The sequence below is a fragment of the Pongo abelii genome, chromosome 3 (assembly GCF_028885655.2).
Source record: "Pongo abelii isolate AG06213 chromosome 3, NHGRI_mPonAbe1-v2.0_pri, whole genome shotgun sequence".
Classification (NCBI taxonomy): Eukaryota; Metazoa; Chordata; class Mammalia; order Primates; family Hominidae; genus Pongo; species Pongo abelii.
The window spans coordinates 93,758,566-93,782,478 of NC_071988.2; the positions used below are offsets into that span (position 1 = coordinate 93,758,566).

The 23,913-nt window shown below is 37.3% G+C and overlaps 1 protein-coding gene across 1 annotated transcript in view; it reads right to left on the reverse strand.

Moving 5' to 3' along the window:
- ADAMTS3 (ADAM metallopeptidase with thrombospondin type 1 motif 3) overlaps window positions 1-23,913 on the reverse strand; it is a 356,812-nt gene that overhangs the window by 318,721 nt on the left and 14,178 nt on the right. The window contains exon 2 of the mRNA XM_054554042.2: window positions 8,166-8,227. The gene's annotated coding sequence lies outside the window, so the exon portion shown is untranslated. The remainder of the gene's footprint in view (window positions 1-8,165; window positions 8,228-23,913) is intronic.

The following is a 23,913-nucleotide window of genomic DNA, read 5'->3' on the forward strand; positions in this document are numbered from 1 at the left end:
AGACTACCTCAAGGCATTTAATAATGAAACTCTCAAAGGTCCAGGATAAAAAATGACCCTAAAAGCAGCCAGAGAAAAGAAACAACATACAATGAAGCTCCAATAAGTCTGGCAGCAACCTTTTCAGCAGAAAACTTACAGTCTAGGAGAGAGTGGCATGACATGTTTAAAGTACAGAAGGAAAATGACTTTTATCCTAGAATAGTATACCTAGCGAAAATATCCTTCAAACGTGAAAGAGAAATATTTTCCCAGAAAAACAAAAGCTAAAATAGTTCATCAACACCAGATCTGTCCTATATGAAATGCTAAACGGACTTCTTCAATGTGAAAGAAAAGGACGTTAATGATAATAAGAAATCATCTCAAGGCACAAAACTCATTAGCAATAGAAAGTACACAGAAAAATACAGAACGTTATAATGGTGTAACTGTGGCATGTAAACTACTCATATCTTAAATAGAAAGAATGAAAAATGAACTGGCCAAAAATAATAGCTACAATAACTTTAAGATATAGACAGTACAATAAGATATAAATAGAAACAACAAAAAGTTAAAAAGTGGGAGGATGAAGCTGAGGCATAGAGTTTTTATTAGTTTTCTCCTTGTTTATTGGTTGGTTTATGCAATCAGTGTTAAGCTGTCACCAGTTTAAAATAATGGGTTATAACCAAATGTCCATCAAGAGATAAATGAATAAACAAATGTAGCATATTCATACAATGAAATACAATTAGAAAATATTATAGGAACAGCTATACAAAGGAAGTACTCATGACACATGCTACAACAGGGATGAACTTTGAAGAGATCGTGCTAAGTGAAAGAAACCATTCACAATAGACCACATGCTGTGCAATTCTATTTATATGGAATGTCCAGAATAGCCAAACCTACAGGGACAAAAAGTAGATTAGTGGTTACCAGGACTGTAGGGGATACAGAGTTGAAGGGGGTGGGATAAAGGGGATGGGAATGACTAAAGGGGTCCACAGGGTTTCTTTTTGAGATAACAAAAAATGTAATAAAGTCAATTGGGTAACAGATGCACAATCAAGTGAATATACTAAAAGTCATTGAATTATACACTTTAAATGGGTGAATTGTATGATGTGTGGATTATATTTCAGTAAAACTGCTTTTTTAAATAGCAAAATAAAATAAAATAATGGGTTATAAAATATTTGCAAGCCTCATGGTAACCTGAAGTCAAAAAATAATACAATGGATATAGAAAAAATAAAAAGTAAGAAATTCAGTATCAGCAGAGAAAAACACCTTTGCCAAAGGAAGACAGGAAGGAAGGAAATAAGGGAGAGAAGACCACAAAACAACCAGAAGGCAAATAACAAAATGGCAGGAGTAAGTCAAAATAATAACATTGAATGTAAATGGAGTAAATTCTCCAATCAAAAGACATAGAGTGGCTGAGTGGATTAAAAAACAAGACCAAACAATCTTGCCTACAAGAAACACACTTTACCTGTAAAGACACAGATAGACTGAAAATAAAGAAATGGTAAAAGATATTTCATGCCAATGGAAACCAAAAAAGAGCAGAAATAGCTATACTTATATCAGACAAAATAGATTTCAAGATAAAAACTATCAAAGACACACATCATTATATAATGATAAAAGTGTCAATTCAGTAAGAAGATATAACATTGTAAATATAGATGCACCCAAAACTGGAGCACCCAGATATACAAAGCAAATATTTTTAGAGCTAAGAGAGAGAGAGGCTCCAATACAATAATAGCTGGAGACTTCAACACCCCACTTTCAACACTGGTCAGATCATTCAGACATAAAACCAACAAGTAAACATCAGACTTAATCTACGCTATTGACCAAATGGATCTAATAGATATTTACAGAACATTTTATCCAATGGTTGCAGAATACACATTCTTCTCAGCACATGGATCATTCTCAAGGATATACCATATGTTAGGCCAAAAAGGAAGACTTAAAACATTCAAACATTGAAATAATATTTAACACCAAGTATCTGCTCTGACCACAATGGAATAAAAGTAGAACTTGGCTGGGTGCGGGGCTCACGCCTGTAATCCCGACACTTTGGGAGACTAAGGTGGGTGGGTCACCTTCGGTCAGTAGTTCGAGATGAGCCAGACCAATAGGTGAAACCCCGCCTCTACTAAAAGTACAAAATTAGCTGGGCATGGTAGTGTGCAACTGTAGTCCCAGCCACTCAGGAGGCTAAGACAGGAGAATCGCTTGAACCTAGGATGCAGAGGTTGCAGTGAACTGAGATCACGCCACTGCACTCCAGTCTAGGCGACAGACTGAGACTCTATCTCAAAAAAAAGAAGAAAAAAAAAAGTAGAACTCAATAGCAAGAGGTATCTTGAAAACTATACAAACTCATGAAAACTGAACAATATGCTCCTGAATGACCAGTGGGTTAATGAAGAAATTAGTTAGAAAATTGAACAATTTGTTTAAATAAATGATAATGGAAACACAACATACCAAAACCTAGGGGCCACAGGGAAAGCAAAATTAAGAGGGAAGTTTATAGCTATGAGTGCCTGCATGAAAATAGTAGAAAAACTTCAAATAAGCAACCTAATTATACATCCTAAAGAACTAGAAAAGCAAGAGCTAACCAAACCCAAAATTAGTAGAGTAAAAGAAATAATGAAAAGCAGAGCAGAAATAAATGAAATTTAAAGGAAGAAAACAATGCAAAATATCAATGAAACAAAATGCTAGTTTTTTGAAAATATAAACAAATTTCACAAAACTTAAGCAGACTAAGAAAAAAAGAGAGAATACCCAAATAAATAAAATCAGAGATGAAAAAGGAGACAGTACAATCGATATTTCAGAAATTCAAAGGATTACCAGAGGCCACTATGAACAACTATATGCCAATAAATTGGAAAACCTAGAAGAAATGAACAAATTCCTAAATACATACAACCTACCAAGATTGAACCATGAAGAAATCTAAAACCTGAACAGGCCAATAACATGTACAAGATTGAAGCTGTAATAAACAGTCTTTCAGCATAAAAAAATGTCAGGACCTTATGCCTTCATTGTTGAATTTTACAAAATATCAATCCTTCTCAAGCTATTTTTAAAAATAGAGGAGTGGGGAATACCTCCAAACTTGTTCTAGGAAGCAACTGTTACCCTGATACCAAAATTAGAAAAAGACACATTAAAAAAAGAAAACTACAGGACAACATCTCTGATGACTATTGATGCAAAAATTCTCAACAAAATACTAGCAAATCAAATTCAACAATATGTTAGAAATATTCACTATGACCAAGTGGGATTTATCCCTGTGATGCAAGGATGGTTCAACACATACAAATCAATCAGTGTCACACATCATATCAACAGAATGAAGGACAAAATCATATGATCATTTCAACTGATGCGGAAAAGCATTTGATAAAATTCAACATCCCTTCATGATAAAAACTCTCAAAAAACTGGGTACAGAAGGAACAAGCCTCAACATAATAAAAGTAATATATGACAGGCCCACAGCTAGTATCATACTGAATGGGGAAAAAACTGAAACTCTTCCTCTAAGATCTGGAAAATGACAAGGATGCTCCCTGTCACCACTGTTATTCAACGTAGTACTGGAAGTCCTAGCTTGAGCAATCGAAAAAGAGAAAGATATAAAGGGCATCCAAATTGGAAAGAAAAAAGTCAAATTATCCTTGTTTGCAGATGATATGATCTTATATTTGGAAAAACCTAAAGACTCCACCAAAAAACTAGCACATACAAAAATCAGTAGCATTTCTATATGCCAACAGTGAACAATCTGAAAAAGAAATTTTAAAAAGTAAATCCATTTACAATAGCCACACAGAACATTCAATACCTAGGACTTAACCAAGAAGTGAAAGATCTCTATAATGAAAACTATAAAAAAACTGATGAAAGAAATAGAAGGGGACACCAAAACATAAAAAAAAAAAATCCATTTTCATTGACTGGAAGAATCAATATTGTTAAAATGTCCACACTACCCAAAGCAACCTAAAGATTCAATGTAATCCCTATCAAAATACCAGTGACATTCTTCACAGAAATAGAAAAAGAATCCTAAAATTTATATGGAACCACAAAAGGCCCAGAATAGCCAAAGCCATCCTAAGCAAAAAGAACAAAAACTGGAGGAATCACAATACCTGACTTCAAATTATACCACAGAGCTATACTAACCAAAACCACGTGATACTGGCATAGAAAAAGACACATACACCAGTGGAACAGAACAGAGAATCCGGAAACAAATTCACACACCTACGGTGAACTCATTTTCAACAAAGATGCCAGGAACATACACTGGGGAAAGAACAGTCTCTTCAATAAATGGTGCGGGAAAACTGGATATCCATAGGCATAAGAACAAAGCTAGACCCCATCTCTCACCATATACAAAAATCAAATCAAAATGGATTAAAGAATTAAATCTAAGACCTTAAACCATGAAACTATGACAAGAAAACATTCAGGAAACTGTCCAGGACATTGGTCTGGGTAAAGGTTTCTTGAGCAATACCTCACGAGCACAGGGATCCAAAGCAAAAACGGACAAATGAATCATATCAAGTTAAAAAGCTTCCACACAGCAAAAGAAGCAAACAACAAAGTGAAGGGACAACCCACAGAATCAAAGAAAACATTTGCAAACTGTTAATCTGACAAGGGATTAATAACAGAATATATAAGGAGCTCAAACAACTCTATAGGAAAAAAATCTCATAACCTCATTTAAAAATGGCATACCTTCCTCTTACCTCCTCCTTGAAAGTGAACCATGTACAAATCAAAAGTAAATGGCTAATATAAAAATTACACAGGGCTGGGTGCAGTGGCTCACTCCTGTAATCCCAGCATTTTGGGAGGCTGAGGTGGGTGGATCACAAAGTCAGGAGATCGAGATCATCCTGGCTAACACGGTGAAACCCCATCTGTACTAAAAATACAAAAAATTAGCCAGGCGTGGTGGCACGCGCCTGTAGTCCCAGCTACTTGGGAGGCTGAGGCAGGAGAATAGCTTGAATCTGGGAGGTGGAGGTTGCAGTGAGCAGAGATTGCGCCCCTGCACTACAGCCTGGGTGACAGAGAGTGAGACTCCATCCCAAAAAAAAAAAAAAAAATTACCCATTTGCCTTATCTTTTCATTAAACAGGTTCTCAGTAGACCTCTAGCAAGCAACATCTTGGATGGAGGTATTTTCTTAAACTAATGAATGTCAATACTTTGAAGTACAAAATTGATGTTTTGAAAAAATATGCAATTCAGAATTTTTACTTTTTCTCGTAGGTATTTTCTTGGTTAACTAAAATTCCTCTTACCAGTACTTTAGCTCTATCCTAGAAAAACTGTCTAAATTCTTAGAATAGCCTCCTAGTCAATCTCTCTGACTCCACTCTCCGTCCCAATGTAATTTATTGCTCACAAAATTTTTCTTAGATTATTACTTCAAAATTTGTCTTGTTTTACAGCCTTATTGAAAAATGATGGAAGTACAATTAGCTACACATATTTAAATTGTGCAATTTGATGAGTTATAACATATGTGCACACCAACTAAACCGTCATCACAGTAAAGATATCAACCTATCCATTACCCTCCAAAGATTCCTCATACCCTTTTGTCATCTCTCTTTTCTACCTTCTCCAATCTTTGCAACCCCCATGTCACTCTTACCTTCCAGGCAACCACTGATCTACTTTCTGTCTTCTGTCACTATAGATTAGTTTATATTCTCTAGATCTTATAAAAATGGAATCATATAGTATGTACTCTTTTCGGGTCCATATTCTTTCACTCAGAATAATTAATTTGAGATTAATTTATGTCATTGCCTGTATCAACAGGTCATTCCTTTTTATGGTTGAATAGTATTCAATTGTATGGATATGCCACCATTTGTTTATTCAGCCACCTGTTGATGAAGATTTGTGTTGTTTCCAATTTTTGGCTACTATAAATAAAGCTGCTATCAACATTCATGAACATAAAAAAAATAAAAAAAATGGCCAAAAGATCTGAATAGATATTTTTCAAAGAAAGACATACAAATGGCAAACAGGTATATGAAAATCTACTGAACATCATTGATCATTAGAGAAATGCAAATCAAAACTACAATGTGATATCATCTCACCTTAGTCAAATGGCTTTTGTCTAAAATACAGGTAATAACAAATGCTGGAGAGGATGTGTGGCGAGTTTTACACTGTTGGTGGGAATAAAATTAGTACAAAACTATGGAAAACAGTTTGGAGTTTTCTCAGAAATCCAAAAATATTGCTACCATATGACCCAGCAGTCCCACTGCTAGGTATATACCAAAAAGAAAGAAAATCAGTATATCAAAGAGATACCTGCATTCTCATGTTTATTGCAGTACTATTCACAACAACTAATATTTGGAAGCAACCTAAGTGTTCATCGACAGATGAATGGATAAAGAAAATGTGGTACATATAAACAATGGAGAACTATTAGGCAAAAATAAAACAATGAGATCCTGTTATGTGCAACAATATTGATGGAACTGGAGGTCACTGGGTTAAGTGAAATAAGCCAGGCACAGAATGACAAACTTCACATTCTCACTTATTTGTAGGAGCTAAAAATTAAAACAATTGAACTCATGGAGATAGAGAGTAGAATGAGGATTATCAAGGGCTAGGCAGGGTAGTGAAGTGTGGGAGAGAAGTGGGGATGGTTAATAGGTACAAAATATAGTTAGAAAGAATGAGTAAGACCTAGTATTTGATAGCACATCAGAGTGACTATAGTCAACAATAATCTAATTGTACATTGTAAAATAACTAAAAGAGTATAATTGGATTGTTTGTAACACAAAGGATAAATGCTGAAGATAATGGATATCCCATTTATCATGATGTGATTTTTATGGATTGTATGCCTATGTTAAAATATCTCATGTACCCCGCAAATATATATATGTATGTACCCACAAAACTTAAAAGCAAAAAAAATTTTTAAAGCACAACTTTCCAATTCTTTTCATGAGGTAAGTTTAACATTGATATAGTAACCACACACATATATGCACAACTACAGCACAATCTGATTGAATATAGTTGTGCTTGCTCTATTTCCAAACTGTCTTGATTATTCTTCACCTATTTTCTGTTTTTCCTTTTTTTTTTTTACATTTTAGATCCTATTTGTCAATTTTTAGGAAGGATTGGAATTAAATTGTATCTATAAATCAAATTCATAAAAATCTCAATTTGTTAGGCCAGGTGTGTTGGGTCATGCCTATAATCCCAGCACTTTGGGAGGCTGAGGTGGGCGGATCATCTGAGATCAGGAGTTTGAGACCAGCCTGACCAATATGATGAAACCCCATCCCTACTAAAAATACAAAAATTAGCTGGGCATGGTGGCATGCACCTATTATCCCAGCTACTTGTGAGGCTGAGACAGGAGAATCTCTTAAACCTGGGAGGCAGAGGTTGCAGTGAGCTGAGATCGCGCCATTGCACTCCAGCCTGGGCAACAAGCGTGAAACTCTGTCTCAGGAAAAAAAAAAAAAGTCAGTTTGTGAAATTGGCTCCTCCTGTCCAATCACATTTAGTCTTCTTTCAGTGTCTTTCAATAAAAGTATATAATGTGCTGCATAGATGTTGCCCATCTTTAGTTGCATTAATTCCCAGACATTTTAATGATATTGTCTAAGTAATCTTTGCTTGTACAGAAATGCAATCTCATTAAAATGTTCATATTACATTGCTTATGTGTTAGTTGTAACTTTATTTTCTCGACTTGTCATTTACTGGGAGAAATGTGTTAAACATTTTCTATTATAAAGATATTTATCAATTACTCCATGCAATTCTGTCAAATTTTGAAAGTTATTTAATGTACAGTTGATCCTTGAACAATTTGGGGTTTGGGGTGCCAACCTCTCACCCAGTCAAAAATCCATGTATAACTTATGATTCCCCCAAAACTTAACTACTAATAGCCTAGTGATAGCCAGAAGCCTTACCAATAACATAAACAGACAATTAAAACATATTTTACATATTATATATGATGTCGTTCTAATAAAGTAAGCTAGAGAAAAGAAAATGTTAAGAAAATTATAAGGAAGAGGTAATACACTTACTATTCATTCAATGGAAGTGGCTCATCATAAATGTCTTCCTCCTCATCTTCAGGTTGAGTAGGCTAAGGAGGAGGAAGAGAAGAAGTTGTTCTTGCTGTCCCACAGGTGTCGAAGGCAGAAGAAAATCCACATGTAAGTGGACCCACACAGTTCAAAGCTGTGTTGTGTAGGGTCAACTATATATAAGTATGTAATTATCATATTCTCCCAGAAAATTAAAACTTGTATCAGTATGTAGCCAGGCTTTATCTCTAGCAATAATTCTGGCTTCATGTCTCAAAAATAAATAAAAAGTTAAAAATTAAATAGTAGCAAACAGAATTCAATAGTTTTTGAAATGGGTATTTTAACATTAGGAAATTCATTTTAAAAATTCAACTTATTAAGGAGAAGTTTATATGATCATGTCCATTTATGCCAAAAATGCATTTCACATAAATTAACACCAATTTATAAGAAATTTGATGAAATAGAAATTAATGAATCTTTTCTTACTGTGATAAATTATATATGTTTCTCAACATAGAAGTCAGCATCTTACTAAATGAAGAAACACTGAGATAATCCCACTAAGAAAAGAATAATGTAAAGAGTGCCCACTATCTAGCTTATTATTTAACATAATATTGAAAGTTGAGCCAGTTAAATTAATGAAAGCAATTTGAGGAATTATAATTAAAAATGAAGTATTAAGATTATCTTTGTTTACAGATGATATGATTGTATATCTAGAAGACTCATAATAATAAGTTAGAATTGCAAACAATAAAATAATTGGTAAAGTAACAAGATTAATATAAAATCAATTCTCCAAATACGTCAAACTTACCATATAGAAGATAATACTAGAAGAAAATATCCCATTTACACCAAAACAAGAGAAAATAAAATACCTAGGTAAAGGCCTAACACAAAATGTGCAAAAGCTATAGAAAGAAAACTATGAAACACTGTAAGACATGGCATATATCTTTAAAAATGCAAAGATATAAATATTCTTGTTAGAAAGATTCAAAATCAGTAAGACTTCAATTTTCTCTAAGTTACCTTCTAAATACAACACAACACCAATTTTTTTAATGTCATTTTTTTCTGGAGCCAGACAAGTTTTTATTTTAATGTTTATTTTAGGTTCAGGGGTACATGTGCAGGTTTACATATAGGTAAGCTGGATGTAACAGGGGTTTGGTGTACATATTATTTTGTCACCCAGGAAATAAGTATAGTGCTCGATAGGTAGTTTTTCAGTCCTCACCCTCTTCCCTCCCACCACCTTCAAGTAGGTCCCAGTGTCTGTTGTTCCCTTTTTTGTGTCCATATGTACTCAATGTTTAGCCCCCACTTATAAGTGAGAACATGTGGAATCTGGTTTTCTATTCCGCTGTTAGATGGCCTTCAGCTCCATCCATGCTGCTGCAAAAGACATGATCTTATTCTTTTTTATGGCTGTTTATTATTGCATGTTGTTTATGTACCACATTTTATTTATCCAATCCACCACTAATGAGCACCCAGGTTGGCTCCATGTCTTTGGTATTGTGAATAGTGCTGCGATGAACTTATGTGTGTATGTGTCTTTATGGTAGAACAATTTGTATTCATTTGGATATATACTCAGTAATGGGATTGCTGGGTTGAATGGTAATTCTTCTTTGAGTTCTTTGAGGCAAACTGCCTTCCACAATGGCTGAACTAATTTACATTCCCACCAACAGAGTATAAGCATTCCCTTTTTATCCACAGCCTCACCAGAATCTGTTATTTTCTGACTTTTTAATAATAGCCATTCTGACTAGTGCGAGACGGTATCTCACTGTGGTTTGATTCGCATATCTCTAATGATTTGTGAAGTTAAGCATTTTTTCATATGCCTTGTTGGCTACATGTATGTCTTCTTTTGAAAAGTGTCTGTTCATTTCCTTTGCCCAGTTTTTAATGGGATTGGAAATTAAAAATCTAACATCACACCTAGAGGAACTAAAGAAACAAGAGCAAACCAACCTCAAAGCTAGCAGAAGAGAAGAAATAACCAAAATTAGAAATGAACTGAAGGAAATTGAGATGCAAAACTAAAAACAAAAACAAAACCCCATAGTCTCCACCCAAAAGCTCCTTCAGCTGATGAACAACTTCAGCCATTTCAGGATACAAAATCAACATACAAAAATCAGTAGCATTCCTATACACCAACAACGTCCAAGCTGAGAGGCAAATCAAAACACAATCCCATTCATGATAGCCACAAAAAGAATAAAACATGTAGGAATACAGTTAACCAGGGAGGTGAAATATTTCTGCAATGAGAATTACAAAACATTGCCCAAAAAAATCAGAGATGACACAAATAAATGGAAAAACATGCCATACTCATGGATAGGGTGATTTTAAAGTTTAAATGTAAGAATAGCCAGGAAAAAATACTGTGGGGAAATAAAAGTGTGAGAATGGATAGCTGGAATTACCTATTAACATATAAATGTCCTGTAAATAAAACAGTGTGATATTAGTACAAGAATAAATGGATAAATTGAAAATCCATAAATTGACTCAATTGAATATGGAAACTTTGTATATAATCAAGTGGATATCTCAAATTGCTAGAAAAATATGAATTTTCAAATAATAACTGGACAACTATGCAGGGATATGGAAAACTGGATTCATTCCTCATACTATACACCAAAATAAATTCCAAAGATATCAGAGATATAAATGTGAAATATTAACCTCCAAGAGTATGACTCAAAATCCAGGTTGCACCATAAAAAAAATCAAAAGGAAATAGCAAATTGGAAAAAATATTAGTAACTAATATCACAAAAAATTAATATTCTTTATGGACAATTACATTTTAAACTGGAGAAGAATAAGGCCAAGGACAACAGAGAAAATGTGCAAAACATATGAACAGACGGTTTATAGTGGAGACAATTATAAGTATATTGTACTGAATTGCATATTGTTCCCCCAAAGTTCATGTTCACCTGGAACCTCAGAACATGATCTTATTTGGAAAAGGAATTTTTGCAGATGTAATTCATTAAGACAAGGTACAACAAACTATCACAAGAACAGAAAACCAAACACCACATGTTCTCACTCATAAATGGGAGTTGAACAATGAGAACACATGGACACAGGGAGGGGAACATCACACACCGTGGCCTGTCGGGGGGTGGGGGACTAGGGGAAGGATAGCATTAAGAGAAATACCTAACGTAGATGACGGGTTAATGAGTGCAGCAAACCACCATGGCACGTCATACCTATGTAAAAAAACTGTACATTCTGCACATGTACCCCAGAACTTAAAGTTTAATTAAAAAAAAAAGATGAAGTAATAATAGATCAGGGTAGTCCTAAGTCCAATGACTGGTGCACTTATAAGAAGGCCATATGAAGACATAGAGAGACCTAGAGAGAAGGTCATGTGAGCAAGGAGGTAGAGAATACAGCGATGCATCTACAAGCCAAGCATCGTTAAGGATTGTTAGCAACTACCAGAAGCTAAGAGAGAAATATGGAATGTTTCTCACTTAAAGCCTCCAGAAGGAATCAATCCTGCCAACACCTTGATTTCAAACTTCTGACCTCCAACACTGTGGGATAATAAATTCCTGTTGTTTGAAGCCACCAAATTCGTGGTAATTTGTATGGCAGCCCTAGGAAAATAATACATGGCCCTAATATGAAAAACAGGCAATCAGAGAAGTGTGATATTTAAAAATCAGAATAAAAAAAAATTTTGCATCCACCTAACTCATAAAATTTTGAAATTGAGGCTACAGTATGTGTTGGCAAGTGGCAAGAACTTTCATCCACTGCTGCTCTGCTGCTACCTGAGAGTATAAGGTGATGGAGCATCTGAAAAACACTTCCGTCACATGCATACCTTACATCCTAGCTATTCTACTGTCAGATATTTTCCTGAGAGCACGTCTTCCTAAATAGTGCACTCTAGGTAACAAGAATGCCAAATTTCTCTCCTTAGTCCTTGCAATGTGTGAGAGGGCCTGGGCAATTGCCTCTGGCCAGAGCAGCCCCATTTGTTTGTGCCAGTGAACCACAGAAGGAATGTTAGTTTCTAAGTGTGGTGTCCTATTAAGAATATTAGAAAATAACTGCTGTAGAAAAGTTCTTGTATACATGCTTTAGGAGATATGAGAAAGAATGTTTGCAATAGCATAGTTATTAGCAGAAACACTAAAAACAAATGTCCATTGATAGGCAACTGGGTGAATACAGTGTGATAATTAATGCAATAGGACACTATATAGCTCTGACATGGATGAATCTCAAAGAGAAATGTTGAGTGAAAAAAACAAGTTGCAGCAGAATACTTACTGTATAATCCCAGGGTTCAGTAAAGTTCTGCTTCTTAAGCTAAATGGTGGGAATCTGGGATTTTGCTTTATTATTATTTGGGGGAAGGAAGGAGACGGTGGTGATATTATGTGTAAATATGTTCATGTTTTAAGAACAGAGGGAAAAGACATACATATAAATTATCTGCAGAAGCTAATATTTCTTTTAATCCTATTCAGATTGCGCCATCTTAAAAGTAAATATGACTATTGATATTGTTTAAACAAAGGGCTCCACATATTTTTTTTTCAAAGGAGCACTATGCAAAGGCAACCCTGCTGGAATCCTTTTCAGACAAGCATGCTCACCTGTATGTTATTTAGGTCACAATGCCACGATTGAAGCATTTCTGCTCATCTGCTATAAGTAAAATCTAAATTATAGGTAACATTTCTAGAATGAAGTGCATTTTATAGAGCTATCAGTTGTGAATTTAACCCTATTAAACAAAAGACAACATTTATATTGGGACAGAGAAATTTGGTTCCTTGTTTCCCAGAATGGACTGAAGGAAAATTTCTCATTTTTTTGCTACTGCAGAAACAGCACATTCTTGAATTCTGTGATTGGAAAGCATAAATTCACCACTTTCCCGAGGCTTCATTGTTTCTTCAGTGTTAAAAATGTTGAAATCAATGTTTTGTATATGACTAAATGATGACAAACATGAATGCAAGCATACTCAAATGTTTGAATTATTTAAACTGTAGCATGATCAATTCATTAAATGAAATGGTATCTGTCAGATATTGATTTGTGTCCGGTCTGTTATAATCATATTGATGACAGACAACATCTGATATAATGAGTCAGATTGCCTTAGCAACTGCTTTCGATATTCCCATCTTTCATGATTTTGGTTGCTGTCCTTCAGTGATTCTCAGCGATCTCTTTCAGGCAAGGCTCTGATGTATACCATTTTTCTAAAAACATCTCCAAATAAATCCCAGGACCTCAACCTTGGCAGGCAGAACATGACATATTGTTCAGGTCACAGATTGAACCTTTGCTTCTGCACAATGATTAAGTAAGCCCTTGGGCTTTAATCGTCCCCAGCTTTCTCCTGGGTCCCTGTGTACATCCATGCAGACTGTGCATTATCTAACTCCAGAAAGCCATTCTCTACAAAAGAGTATGAATGGTACCCACCCCTGCGGCTGTGCAAGGCCCTCATCACACATATAAGGCTTATTTTCATCACATATATAGGGCTTATTTTCCCAAACAGAGCTCTAGTGATAAGACAGCTGCTTATCCCTTTTGTACACTGTAAATGGAAAGGTCTCCCCTTCAGGGAGAATCTTGCCCAGTAGGCATAAGCAATGCCTTCACAGCCATCCTGTTGTCTTCCTGTTGCACTCTTGGATACTCCGTGTATTATAAGGACTGATATCAAGATCCCTAATTCAGCTAAGTACTTACATGAAAGATGTTGGACCTATGTATGCTGTCCAGGTCACATTCTTATTAACTATCTCTTGAAGAAGATGAAGAGGTGGATAGTCTCAGTGGAGATCCTTTGTGGGAAAAGTAAATCTTAGACTAAAAGGTCATGTTGGTTCCATTACAAGACAAAGGTCCAGAACCCAGAAAAATGGATGAAAACTCAGACATAAACACAGGTTGTGCCTTTGCTGGATGCAAATTCTAAATCACTTTTATTTCCCTACAAGAAAACTCACCATTTTTCAGAACCACTGGGAGTCATCCAGAGCTTCCTGCCTACTTGAATCTCATTTTATCAGTGAGCTGGTCCATTTTCCCATGGCATCTAATTAATCTCTGCCATCCTAGATTTATTCTAGAGAAGGCCTTCATTAGTAAAAGCCCAATATGCCTATGTTTCCACCTACCAGGAGACATGTGTACATGCATTTCAACTGCACTGTTATGCCAACCCTCTCTCTCAAACAGGCCTGGCTGCATGAACCTGCTCTTTCGATATGCCAAGAATACTGGTAGACCGGTATTCACCACTCCCTGATTTCCAAGGTAGAATGAAAAACCTTCTGCTCCTGTTGTAACTTTATAACTTTCTAGGGCATCCTTTTGATGGGCTTTACTGCTGACCTGGGCTGTGGTAGATGTACTCACACAAAAAAGGAAACAACCTATTTTCTACACGTAATCTTCCCCTTGCTCCTTGCCATGTTCAACATGGTACCCTTTTAAGAAAAAAGATCTGAAATTCCCCAATCCAAGGTCAGGTCATCTTGAACTGTGAGCCTCTGCTCACTTTTTCCTTTAAGGAGACCCTATATGATGTCTGTATAGATTCCTACTGCTGCATTAAAAATTGCCACAAACTTAGAGGCTTAAAACAATACCCATTTATTAGTTCACTGTTTGTATAAGTCAAAAGTCTGGCATACCTTAGCTGGGTCCTCTGCTTGAGGTTTCACAAAACTGAAAGCAAGATGTCAAAACAAGCTGCATTCTGATTTGCAGATTCTGCTAGGAAAATATCAGCCTTCAAGCTTCTTTAGATTATTGGGAGAATTTATTTCCTTGAGTCTGTAGAATTCATTGCAGCTTGCTTCTTGAAAGATAGAAATATTAATAAAAAGAGAGGATCTCTATGCTTGGAGTTTTTGGCTTCAGGGAAAGCCTAGGCCCTGGATTTTGTTGTTGTTGTTGTTCATCTGTTTGTTTGGTTTGTTTGTTTTTGTTTTTGTTTTTTAAGGCTCACCTCATTGGATTAGGCCCACATAGGATACCCACCCTTTTGATTAACTCAAAAGTCGTCTGATTAGAAACTTAATTTATGTCTTAAAAATCTCTTCACTTTTGCTATATTCTGTTCATTGGAAACAAGTTGTAGGTTCCACTCACATTCATTGTGGGAGAGGATTGCACAATGATATGACTCATGGAGGTCCTATTAGGCTCTATCTGCCACAATATCCTCAAATGAAGGTGTACTTGTCCTCTGTTATTATCCACGATCCAAAGCAGAGGACAAATAGACAACACATCCACTGGAAAAACACTTACAGGGCTGCACCTATCAACTTTATCACTTGCCACCTTTCCTCCTCCCTATGGCGTTATATCACAGTATTGAAAATTATAAATTCACACTCAGGCTACAGCCACTGTGCATAGCAGGTGAGTTGCCAAAGTGAAATATATTTCCTTGCCTCATCACCATTCCATGCATGTCATACCTTCCTTCCAATATGTGCAGATCACGTAAGAAATAAAATCAAAGTACCTTTGTGCATAGAATGAGTGAATTAATCTTGCCCTTTATTTTATTTTGCTTCTTTTTGTTCTATAAAACCCTGTTATTTTCTTTTTTCCTTTTTTCTTTTAAATTCAGGGGGTACATGTGTAGGTTTGTTACATGGCCCTGTTATTTCTTATGCAAGTATTTTTAAGTTGCTTCAGCAACATGTTCTTCACTTAGAAAAAAAATTGAGGGTCTCAAATTGCAGGGAGAATGATTTAAAATTCCAAATAATATAGTTGGCTAGTGATGTAAAAGATTTTAAAGGTGCAAAACAATAGCATAACCCCACAGCAACTTTGCAGGTATAACCTGGCAGGGAGGGCTTGAAAAGGCTGACCAAACATAGTTTTCCTACAGAGGTCAGTCTTTTGACTTTCTGCTGTTTTCTCCGCAACTCTTACCTCAATTTCCCATTCTGAAGGAAACAAGTGATTCAGAAGGTGCCCACTGCCTTCTCAGAGCAACAGAACACTTGCCTCTGCCATTTACGTTACCTTTGCCTTTCACTCTTCTCCCCCCGCCGCCCCGCCTTTTTTGTGCTTAAGAAGTCCATTTTTTTGGTAGGAGTAAGAAAGCCTAAAGGTTTCATTGTTAGAAACATTGATTATGAGAATTTTCATCCTGAGCATCATCTATTTTAGGGTCAACTAAAATAGCTCAGGTTCAAAATAAAAGACTTACACTTCTCACAGACCCTGGAAACACAAGTTCAAGACCATCTGCCTCCCACTACAAGAATGATAGTCAAAGATACTAAGACTCTGTAGGACCACTAAGAATCACGAACCAAATCCAGTAATGCTGCTGGCATAGTCCTTTACCTGGCCACTTAAAACCAAATAAATCTCCATGATTATTCATGAGTTCTGAGATTTTAATACCAAGGTCATTCTTCTATGGATTCCTCTAGGCTTGAGCTGAACACACTCTTCCTCAAGTTGTTTTTTTTTTTTTTTAATCTGTAAAACGTTGGACTGCATGCTCCATCTGGAATCCCACTTCTCCTGCTTCCAAAGCAATAGACTAGAAACACGATCATATATTCTAGGCTCTGTCAGATTCTCTGCTGTGCCAAGGCAGTGGTTGGGGGATATGGATGGACACAGGTCTACGAAATGGGCCAGAAAGCCTGCTGCACACTATAATAACAACCCTGATAACTCAGACGCCCATGTTCCTCTACTTCCACTCCAAACACTGTGCTTTAAGGGGTAGAAGATTAGATTGGAATTGAGTGGTATCAGGTGCAGAAAATTACCTTTAAGACACTATGTAGTGTGCTCATGCTTGGAGCATTAAATGAGGCTTCCTCATGCCAAAGAGACACTGCCCAGAATCAATGGTGATAACCCACCTAATTCCTGTGCTCTTGTCTCCTATTTCTTCTGCTGCTTTTTCTACTTACTCATTCTTGGCTTGTCCTGTTTACTCATCCCTGGCTACTCCTCTGGCATCCACCCCACTCAGCCTCTGGCAAGGTTCCAGTTCTTGATCTTGGCTGCCTCTTTGCTTGTGGATTGGACCTGATGCCTGCTCTAGTTTTCCTGGACTAATCTGGCATGTCTCGTAGGTTTGACCCTATCTATCCCCATGTTGACATCTTGCTTGAATACCCTTTTCAAAAGTAGCTTTAAAAAACAGTGATTGAATTATTTTATCCTTCTTTAAAGTCTCCAGTTACCTTGTTTTTTTTAAGGCAACGTATCCTCTTACTTCTTACCAGATTTTGGGATACATATCCTAATGTCAAATTTAATAACTATTTATTCAAATAAAGATGAGGAGACTTTTTAAATAAAATTCAAAACATTTTAATGAATAAAATTTTAATGAATGAATCTAGGAGGACATGTAATATATTGCACCTGACACATAGAAATATCAGAAATTTATTAATTCATACATCATGTATTTTTTAAAAGGGCTTGGGGTGGTTCCAAGATGGCTGAATAGGAACAGCTCCAGTGTACAGCGCCCAGCGTGAGTGATGCAGAAGACGGGTGATTTCTGCATTTCCAGCTGAGGTACTGAGTTCATCTCACTGGGGCTTGTCAGACAGTGGGTGCAGGACAGTGGGTGCAGTGCACTGAGCATGAGCCAAAGCAGGGCAAGGCATCACTTCACCCAGGAAGCACAAAGGGTCAGGGAATACCCTTTCATAGCCAAGCAAAGCTGTGACAGACAGCACCTGGAAAATCAGGTCACTCCCACGCTAATACTGTGCTTTTCCAATGGTCTTAGCAAACGGCACACCAAGAGATTATATCCCATGCATGGCTCAGAGGGTCCCATGCCCACGGAGCCTCACTCATTGCCAGCACAGCAGTCTGAGATTGAACTGCAAGGTGGCAGCGAGGCTGGGGGAGGGGCACGCGCCATTGATGAAGCTTGAGGAGGTAAACAAAGCAGCCAGAAAGCTTGAACTGGGTGGAGCCCATGGAGCCCACTGCAGCTCAAGGAGGCCTGCCTGCCTCTGTAGACTCCACCTCTGGAGGCAGTGCATAGTCGAACCAAAGGCAGCAGAAACCTCTGCAGTCTGAAATGTCCCTGACAGCTTTGAAGAGAGTAGTGGTTCTCCCAGCATGGAGTTTGAGATCTGAGAACGGACAGACTGCCTCCTCAAGTGGGTCCCTGACACCCGAGTAGCCTAACAGGGAGGCACCCCCCAGTAGGGGCAGACTGACAGCTCACACGGCCGGGTACTCCTCTGAGATGAAATCTCCAGAGGAATGATCAGAAAGCAACATTTGTTGTTCAGCAATATTCACTGTTCTGCAACCTCTGCTGCTGATACCCAGGCAAACAGGGTCTGGAGTGGACCTCCAGCAAACTCCAACAGATCTGCAGCTGAGGGTCCTGACTGGTAAAAGGAAAACTAACAAACAGAAAGGACATCCACACCAAAACCCCATCTGTACGTCACCATCATCAAAGACCAAAGGTAGATAAAACCACAAAGATGGAGAAAAAACAAAACAGAAAAACTGAAAATTCTACAAATCAGAGTGCCTCTCCTCCTCCAAAGGAACGCAGCTCCTCACCAGCAACAGAACAAAGATGTACAGAGAATGACTTTGACAAATTGAGAGAAGAAGGCTTTAGATGATCAAACTTCTCTGAGCTAAAGGAGGAAGTTCGAACTCATCCCAAAGAAGTTAAAAACCTTGAAAAAAGATTAGACGAATGGCTAACTAGAATAACCAATGCAGAGAAGTCCTTAAAGGAGCTGATGGAGCTGAAAACCATGGCACGAGAACTATTTGACGAATGCACAAGCTTCAGTAGCTGATTCGATCAACTGGAAGAAAGGGCATCAGTGATTGAAGATCAAATGAATGAAATGAAGCGAGAAGATAAGTTTAGAGAATAAAGAATACAAAGAAATGAACAAAGCCTCCAGGAAATATGGGACTATGTGAAAAGACCAAATCTACGTCTAATTGGTGTACCTGAAAGTGATGGGGAGAAGGGAACCAAGGTGGAAAACACTCTGCAGGATATTATCCAGGAGAACTTCCCCAATCTAGCAAGGCAGGCCAACATTCAAATTCAGGAAATACAGAGAATGCCACAAAGATACTCTTCGAGAAGAGCAACTCCAAGGCACATAACTGTCAGATTCACCAAAGTTGAAATGTAGGAATAAATGTTAAGCGCAGCCAGAGAGAAAGGTCAGGTTACCCACAAAGGGAAGCCCATCAGACTAACAGCTGACCTCTCGGCAGAAACTCTACAAGCCAGAAGAGAGTGGGGGCCAATATTCAACATTCTTAAAGTAAAGAATTTTCAACCCAGAATTTCATATGCAGCCAAACTAAGCTTCATAAGTGAAGGAGAAACAAAATCCTTTACAAACAAGCAAATGGTGAGAGATTTTGTCATCACCAGGCCTGCCCTACAAGAGCTCCTGAAGGAAGCACTAAACATGGAAAGGACCAACCGGTACCAGTCACTGCAAAATCATGTCAAATTGGAAAGACCATCGAGGCTTGGAAGAAACTGCATCAACTAACAAGCAAAATAACCAGCTAACATCATAATGATAGGATCAAATTCACACATAACAATATTAACCTTAAATGTAAATGGGCTAAATCCTCCAATTAAAAGACAACAGACTGGCAAATTGGATAAAGAGTCAAGACCCATCAGTGTGCTCTATTCAGGAAACCCATCTCATGTGCAGAGACACACATAGGCTCAAAATAAAGGGATGGAGGAAGATCTACCAAGCAAATCAAAAACAAAAAAAGGCAGGGGTTGCAATCCTAGTTTGGATAAAACAGACTTTAAACCACAAAGATCAAAAGAGACAAAGAAGGCCATTACATAATGGTAAAGGGATCAATTCAACAAGAAGAACTAACTATCCTAAATATATATGCACCCAATACAGGAGCACCTAGATTCATAAAGCAAGTCCTTAGTGACCTACAAAGAGATGTAGACTCCCATACAATAATAATGGGAGACTTTAGCACCCCACTGTCAACATTAGACAGATCAACGAGACAGAAAGTTAAGAAGGATATCCAGGAATTGAACTCAGCTCTGCACCAAGCAGACCTAACAAACATCTGCAGAACTCTCCACCCCATATCAACAGAATATACATTCTTCTCAGCACCACACCACACCTAGTCCAAAATTGACCACATAGTTGGAAGTAAAGCATTCCTCAGCAAATGTAAAAGAACAGAAATTATAACAAACTCTCTCTCGGACCACAGTGCAATCAAACTAGAACTCAGGATTAAGAAACTCACTCAAAACCGCTCAAATACATGGAAACTGAACAACCTGCTCCTGAATGACTACTGGGTACATAATGAAATGAAGGCAGAAATAAAGATGTTCTTTGAAACCAACAAGAACAAAGACACAACATACCAGAATCTCTGGGACACATTCAAAGCAGTATGTAGAGGGAAATTTATAGCACTAAATACCCACAAGAGAAAGCAGGAAATATCTAAAATTGACAACCTAACATCACAATTAAAAGAACTAGAGAAGCAAGAGCAAACACATTCAAAAGCTAGCAGAAGGCCAGAAATAACTACGATCAGAGCAGAACTGAAGGAGATAGAGACACAAAAAAACCCTTCAAAAAATGGATGAATCCAGGAGCTGGTTTTCTGAAAAGATCAAAAAAATTGATAGACCACTAGCAAGAGTAATAAAGAAGAAAAGAGAGAAGAAACAAATAGATGCAAAAAAAATGATAAAGGGGATATTACCACCGATTCCATGGAAATATAAACTACCATCAGAGAATACTATAAACACCTCTACACAATTAAACTAGAAAATCTAGAAATGGATAAATTCCTCGACACATACACCCTCCCAAGACTAAACCAGGAAGAAGTTGAATCTCTGAATAGACCAATAACAGGCTCTGAAATTGAGGCAATAATTAATAGCCTACTAACCAAAAAAAGTCCAGGATCGGATGGATTCACAGCCGAATTCTACCAGAGGTACCAGGAGGAGCTGGTACCATTCCTTCTGAAACTATTCCACTCAATAGAAAAAGAGGGAATCCTCCCTAACTCATTTTATGAGGCCAGCATCATCCTGATACCAAAGCCTGGCAGAGACACAACAAAAAAAAGAGAATTGTAGACCAATATCCCTGATGAACATCGATGCAAAAATCCTCAATAAAATACTGGGAAACCGAATCCAGCAACACATCAAAAAGCTTATCCACCATGATCAAGTGGGCTTCATCCCTGGGATGCAAGGCTAGTTCAACATATGCAAATCAATAAACATAATCCAGCATATAAACAGAACCAAAGACAAAAACCACATGATTATCTCAATAGATGCAGAAAAGGCATTTGACAAAATTCAACAGTCCTTCATGCTAAAAACTCTCAATAAATTAGGTATTGATGGGACGTATCTCAAAATAATAAGAGCTATTTATGAGAAACTCACAGCCAATATCATAGTGAACGGGCAAAAACTGGAAGTATTCCCTTTGAAAACTGGCGCAAGACAGGGATGCCCTCTCTCACCAATCCTATTCAACATAGTATTGGAAGTTCTGGCCAGGGCAATCAGTCAGGAGAAAGAAATAAAGGGTATTCAATTAGGAAAAGAGGAAGTCAAATTGTCCCTGTGTGCAGATGACATGATTTTATATCTAGAAAATCCCATCATCTCAGCCCAAAATCTCCTTCAGCTGATAAGCAAGTTCAGCAAAGTCTCAGGATACAAAATCAATGTGCAAAAATCACAAGCATTCTTATACACCAATAACAGACAAACAGAGAGCCAAATCATGAGTGAACTCCCATTCACAATTGCTTCAAAGAGAATAAAATACCTAGGAATCCAACTTACAAGGGATGTGAAGGACCTCTTCAAGGAGAACTAGAAACCACTGCTCAATGAAATAAAAGAGGATAAAAAGAAATGGAAGAACATTCCATGCTTATGGGTAGGAAGAATCAATGTCATGAAAATGGCCATACTGCCCAAGGTAATTTATAGATTCAATGCCATCCCCATCAAGCTACCAATGACTTTCTTCACAGAATTGGAAAAAACTACCTTAAAGTTCATATGGAACCAGAAAAAGCCTGCGTTGCCAAGTCAATCCTAAGCCAAAAGAACAAAGCTGGAGGCATCACACTACCTGACTTCAAACTATACTACAAGGCTACAGTAACCAAAACAGCATGGTGCTGGTACCAAAACCGAGATACAGATCAATGGAACAGAACAGAGCCCTCAGAAATAATGCCATATATCTACAACTATCTGATCTTTGACAAACCTGACAAAAACAGGCAATGTGGAAAGGATTCCCTATTTAATAAATGGTGCTGGGAAAACTGGCTAGCCATATGTAGAAAGCTGAAACTGGATCCCTTCCTTACATCTTATACAAAAATTAATTCAAGATGGATTAAAGACTTACATGTTAGACCTAAAACCATAAAAACCCTAGAAGAAAACCTAGGCAATACCATTCAGGACATAGGCATGGGCAAGGACTTCATGTCTAAAACACCAAAAGCAATGGCAACAAAAGCCAAAATTGACAAATGGGATCTAATTAAACTAAAGAGCTTCTGCACAGCAAAAGAAACCACCATCAGAGTGAACAGGCAACCTACAGAATGAGAGAAAATTTTTGCGACCTACTCATCTGACAAAGGGCTAATATCCAGAATCTACAACGAACTCAAACAAATTTACAAGAAAAAACAAACAACCCCATCAACAAGTGGGCAAAGGATATGAACAGACACTTCTCAAAAGAAGACATTTATGCAGCCAAAAGATACATGAAAATATGCTCATCATCACTGGCCATCAGAGAAATGCAAATAAAAACCACAATGAGATAACATTTCATGCCAGTTAGAATGGCGATCATTAAAAAGTCAGGAAACAACAGGTGCTGGAGAGGATGTGGAGAAATAGGAACACTTTTACACTGTTGGTGGGACTGTAAACTAGTTCAACCATTGTGGAAGACAGTGTCGCGATTCCCTCAGGGATCTAGAACTAGAAATGCCATTTGACCCAGCCATTCCATTACTGGGTATATACCCAAAGGATTATAAATCATGCTTCTATAAAGACACACGCACACGTATGTTTATTGCGGCACTATTCACAATAGCAAAGACTTGGAACCAACCCAAATGTCCAACAATGATAGACTGGATTAAGAAAATGTGGCACATATACACCATGGAATACTATGCAGCCATAGAAAAGGATGAGTTCATGTCCTTTACAGGAGTTCATGTCCTTTGCAGGCACATGGATGAAGCAGGAAACCATCATTCTCAGTAAACTATCACAAGGACAAAAAACGAAACATCCCATGTTCTCACTCATAGGTGGGAATTGAACAACGAAAGTACTTGGACACAGGAAGGGGGCATCACACACCAGGGCCTGTTGTGGGGTTGGGGGAGGGGGATTGATAGCATTAGTAGATATACCTAATGTAAATGACAAGTTAATGGGTGCAGCACAACAGCATGGCACATGTATACATATGTAACAAACCTGCACATTGTACACATGTACCCTAGAACTTAAAGTATAATAATAAAAAAAAAGCTGATACAGGGTCCCTTCCTCACACCTTTTACAAAAATTAATTCAAGATGGATT